We start from the raw sequence: 6,535 nt of genomic DNA on the forward strand, positions 1-6,535 counted from the left end.
CGTAAATACATAGACTATTCGTAACCTCACAGCTTGAACTCTTCATTCTCGAACACGTACACTTCAATTCTCAGCCATTCTCAATCACCGATCCTCGGCCGCTACAAACGCGTGTATATTCTTCCACTCTGAAGCTCCACCGCGTACACCACCACATACATGTATAAATATTCATCTCAATCACTGATTCTCGCACTTTCTCTTTCTTTCCTTCTCTAATGTTTTTATCTTTGTTATATAAGATCTATCAATATTATACTGATCTATTCAGTGTAGACCTTTTACACTATAAAAACATTCATCATCTTCTTATTAGAAAATGATTATTCATACATTGTCTTCTCATCAGGAACAATTATTTATCAAGAGATATTCAAACACATAATAATGTATAAGAAATAGAGAAACAGTTAAGCAGATATCAAGTTCTCAGATAGAAGCTGCTCATCAGTCACTCTGACCCTGTAATAAGATTCTACAAAGAGAATGTCAGTGAAAGACCTGAGAGTTCTAACACTCAGATGTATGAGATATTCATATGATTACACTTCTTCAGATTTCACAGATATCACACATCTGATAAATGATATAATCATGTCTAACAATAATATGAGAGAACCTCTGAACACAAGTATAGACACAGTATCACAGTGGCTCTGAGCAATGTTGAAACTACAACAATAATAAATAGCTAATATGTATTCAACTCAACAACATCAATATGAAGAGATTCAATGATTAATTCACATGATTTCAACATCTATAGAATTGAATATAAAAGCACTGAAAGAATGCTTAAATACTTCTGTATATTTCAATACTTCTGATCTCACTCTCTACTCATCATGAAGAATGAAAATGCTTACAAAACTGAATGTAGATGAAGATGTCATCAGTTGATTAATCAATTAAGATTGATATATCAATAGATGATTGAAAGATCATGTGAAACAGAAGTTTCATTCATGAATAAAAGTATATGAATCAGTGTTATGAACATCTGATAATATCATGAAATATCTTGATATTCTGTTCTAAGACACTGCTATGCAATAGAAAGTATTAGATTAATTATAGAGTATCTGACAGAGAAATACTTCTCTTACAATATTTATCTCTGACTTCAACACCAAGATTCTAGAAGCAGAGAATCAATCTTGAAAGAATTGAATGAAGATTAACATACTCAAGAAGATATTAACTTTCAAACTCTTACAGACTCTTATAAGCACAGACAAAGACCAGACTTATAAAGACTTCTACACACAGCTCTGAACAATGAATGACTGTCTTATCAAGCTCAAGAATATACAGAACAGTGATAGAAGATGTTACACTTCAGTAACTCATACACCTGCACTGAGAAATAACAATGATGCAGATGTCATGAATTGAGTAGACTCAAATGTCTATATATAAGCAAGAGTCTTCACTGTCTGAACAGACTTCTGAGTCTCTGAAATCACTTCTGAAGAAGTCACTGATCAACATCAATGTGAAGTATACATCAACTGTAACTGATTAGAACACATTGCTTTCAACTGCTGATCAATCTATGTGTCTCTATACTTGAGAGAAAGATCAGCATCTTCTTATTTAAAGAATGAATCAGTGTCTGTCTGTGTCAATCACATTACATTAGAGAAAGATTCAGAAGATAACTATGAGAATGTCTCAGTGAAACAGAGAAAAGATTAGCTTCTGTTCAAATTCATAAACAGAAGCTTAAAGAGATTGAATGATAATAATTTAAAGAGAAGATGACAATGAATGCAATTCTTATATCTACTGTGATTGATAATATATATAATATGAAAGCCATGATAGACAGCAGTTTATGTCACTATACAATGATAAAATCTTCAGTTGTAAGATATCATAATCTTCAGTGTATCTCTTTATCAAAATCTCAACTTCTTACAGAATTTGATGATTTAAAAGATATTTATATCTATTACATGATGAAGCTGATCATAGATGTGAAAGAATATCAATATAAAGATGTCTATGTATATAAAGTTGATAATCTTGATTATAATCTTATGTTAGAACTTGTCTGACTATCTGAATAAGACATCTTATTAAACACTTAAAATAGAAGCTTGATATTCTCTAATAATGATAGAATCCATGAAGATGACATTCACAAGACTATTAATCTGACACAGATCTCTGTCAACATCTATAAAATGCTTAAAAAAAGAAGTTGCTGAAAGAATCACTGATAGCAGAATTATATATCAATCTATTCTATCAGTCTGATCAATATTAAAAAGACTCTAGAAAAATTATTCTGTGTTATAATAACAGATTCTCATACAAAACTCTCTCAATAATATCATGAATATCTAGATGTCTTCTGATAAGATAATATTATGAATATACTCTTCTTACAAGATTCTGAAGTGAATCACAGTATCAAGTTAGAGAAAAAGAATGATAAGAACTTTAAATTATCATGAGACTCTCTTTATAACATATCTCAAGATGAACTTCTTCTTCTTCAAAAGACACTCAATGATCTGTTGAATAAAGAATTCATACACATTAGTAACTCTTTCACTGCAGCCTCTATTCTCTTTGCAAAGAAACCAGATGAAGAACTCTGATTCTGTGTGAACTATCAAGATCTGAACAGATTGATAAAGAAAGATCAATATTTCTTATCTCTTATCAATGAAACCCTAGCATGAATCAGATGAGCTCAATGATTTATAAAACTAGATATTATTATTATGTTTCATAAGATTCATATCACTGAAGAAGATGAATGACTTACAGTATTCTGAACATATTATAACCTCTTTAAATAAATAGTCACACTCTTTGAACTGATTAACACTCTCAGTATATTTCAGAAGTATATCAACTGAGTACTCTGAAATTTCCTTGATAAGTTTGCATCTGCTTATCTAGATAATATTCTCATCTTCATCAATGAATTCAGAAAAGAATATCAAGAGTATGTATAAAAGATATTACAACAGCTACAAGAAGTAGAACTACTGATAGATATTAATAAGTGTGATTTTAAAGTCAAGAGTATCAAGTATCTGAGTTTTATTATAGAAGCTGGTAAGAAGATTTGAATGAATTCTGAGAAAGTCTCTGTCATTCTTGAATGAGAAGCTTCATATACTGTGAAAGATGTACAAAGCTTCATTGAATTTACTAACTTCTATCAGTGATTTATATGAAACTTCTCAGATATTATGAGATCACTTACAGATCTCACTAAAAAAGACTCAGTATTTCAATGATCAGTGAATACTGAAGCTGTATTTATATAGATAAAGAAGATATTCATTAATACCTCTCTACTAATAATATTTGATTCTGATTGTAAGATAGTTGTTGAAGCTGATTTCTCTGACTATATAACAGAAGAAGTAATATTGTAATATAATAATGAAGATGTTCTACAATTATGTATCTTCATATCTAAGAAACTGAGTCCTGCTGAATGCAATTATGAGATCTATGACAAGAAACTCCTCATAATCATACACTGTTTAGAAGAATGAGACTCTGAACTTCAAAGTATCTTCAAATTTAAGATAGTCACAGATCATAAGAATCTTAAATACTTCATAACTATCTGTAAACTCACTGAATAACAGATATAATAATCTGAGTTCTTAAGTCACTTTCATTTTACAATACACTACTGTTCTGATAGTCAGAACTTGATGACAGATACTCTCTTATAACAAGAGTAAAATATATTATCTGATATAATAGATACTCACTGAATGAACTGAGAGCACTGGCTCTTGAATCTGAAGATACTAATTGATCAAGATGAAACAGTTCATGACACTATATATGCTTCTTCAGTTAGAACTGTCATTGATATCTTCACTTTCTCTACACTAAATGAACTGTGATATACAGCAGCTCAGATAGATGAACTTCTTCAGATTCTCACTGAAGCAGTATATCAAGAAGTACCTCAATTTTCCTCAGAACTATGTATAAGAACTGATATCTCAGAATGTTCAATTAATGATAATAACACTCTATGATTTCATGAATGACACTGAGTCTCTCACTCTGAACTCTTACACACTTGAATAATGCAAGAGATGTATAATTCATGTATAATCAGTCATTCAGGCTGTAAACAACTGTATAAAATGATCTTCTGAGAGTTCTACTGATCTGAGATATTAAACAGTATCAGATACTTTGTCTGAAACTACAATCACTGTTCTTCTATTATCTCATGAAAAAACTGTAGAAAAGATCTATTAAAATCACTTAATATCTCTGATAGAATCTGATGAGATGTAGTAATTGACTTTGCTATTAATCTATCTGAGAGTAAGAATTGTAGAAACATTCTGATCATTATGAATCAACTGAGCAAAGATATAATATTGAAATCTTATAATAAGATAAATATCAAACAAGTCACTGAAGCTTTTCTACAGAGCTCATTCTATCAGATATATGAATTACTGAGATCTATAGTATTGAATTGAGGTTATTAATTTATGAGTGCTCTCTGAACAAGAATCTGTCAAGTTCTTAAGATTACATATCATCTATTAACTGTCTATCACTCTGAGACTGATGATGCATCAGAACAGACAATTCAGATCATGAAGAATTATCTCTATAAGTTCTGCAACTATTTACAAGATAATTGACATGATCTTCTTCTATACACAGAGATCACTATCAACAGTTGAGATGCTGTTTTAACAGATATAAGTCTGTTCTTTCTTACTCACAGATATCACATGAAAGTGTTAAATCTTCTAGAGATCACACAGTTCACACTGAATCTCTGCAGTTCAATTCATATCACTGACAATATAGTAATGAAGCTCTGAGATGCCTGTGATTGAGCAGAGGTCTTCATGACAACTGTAAAACAAGATCAAGAGAATCAAATCAATGTTCACTGAGATCTCACTGAACAATATAAGATAGAAGATCTGGTATGATTGAATCTTAAGAATATATAAATCACACATTCATCTTGTACACTAGATTATCATCACATCAAGTATAAAGTGATAGAAGTTCTAGATAGTTATAACTACTGTCTTGACACATTATTAGAGATTTATAATGTATTTCACACAAGCTTGCTTCACTGCACTATCATCAATTCATTCTCTTCTCAACTGACTTCTGACTGACAGTCATCAGACATCATAGAAGAAGATAATGAGCTTGAGTGAGAGATTGAGAATATTCTCAATGAGAGACTCTGTGACTGCAGTCAGTAATATCTTGTGAAATGAGTCAGCTATAATTAACTGACCTGAACTCTGAGTTTCATATTATCTGAAACAGCAGCTCTTGACTGATGAGAACTGCTTCTGAAAGAAGAGACTAATGTGACAGACTGCATCTGATCAATCATATAGACTATTTCATTACACTTCACAGATTTCAATCACTTCATTCTCAAACATGTACACTCCGATTCTCAGTCATTCTCAATTGTCAATTCTCAGCCACTACAAACATGCGTATATTCTTCCGCCCCGAAGCTTCACCGCGTACATTATTACATACGTGTATAAATATTCATTTTGATCACTGATTCTCACACTTTCTCTTTCTTTTCTTCTCTAACATTTTGATCTTTGTTATATAAGACCTATTAATATTATACTGATCTATTCAGTGTAGGCCTCTTACATCAGAGAAATCAGCTTTAATAACTATCTTATAATCAGAATCAAATGTTATTAGCAGAGAAGTATTAATAAATATCTTCTTTATCTGTATAAATACAGCTTCAGTATTCACTAATTATTGAAATACTAAGTCTTTCTTAGTGAGTTCTGTAAGTGATCTTATAATATCTGAAAAGTTTTATATAAATTGCTGATAGAAGTTAGTAAATCTGATGAAGCTTTATACATCTTTCACAGTATATAAAATCTCTCATTCAAAAATAGCAGAGATTCTCTCAGAATTCATTCAGATTTTCTTATCAGCTTCTATGATGAAATTTAAGTATTTAGTACTCTTGACTTTAAAATCATACTTATCAATATTAATTGAGAGTTCTGCTTCTTATAGTCATTGTAATACTCTTTATACATACTCTTGATATTTCTTTCTGAATTTATCAGTGAAGATGAGAATGTTATCTAGATAAGTAGATACAAATTCATTAAGAAAATCTCAGAGTACTCAGTTAATATACTTCTGAAATGTACTGAGAGCATTAATCAGTTCAAAGAGTATGACTATTTATTCAAAGAGATTATAATATATTCAGAATGCTGTAAGTCATTTATCTTCTTCAGTGATATAAATCTTATGAAACACAGTAATGATATCTAGCTTTATAAATCATTGAGCTTATCTGATCTATGCTAGAGTTTCATTGATAAGAGATAAGAAATATTGATCTTTCTTTATCAATCTGTTCAGATCTTGATAGTTTACACAGAATTAAAGTTCTTTATCTGACTTCTTTACAAAGAGAATAGAAGCTGCAGTGAAAGAGTTACTAACTTATATAAAATTCTTATCTAACAGATTATTAAGTGTCTTCTGAAGAAGA

The sequence above is a fragment of the Blastomyces gilchristii genome, assembly GCF_000003855.2.
Source record: "Blastomyces gilchristii SLH14081 genomic scaffold supercont1.60, whole genome shotgun sequence".
Classification (NCBI taxonomy): domain Eukaryota; kingdom Fungi; phylum Ascomycota; class Eurotiomycetes; order Onygenales; family Ajellomycetaceae; genus Blastomyces; species Blastomyces gilchristii.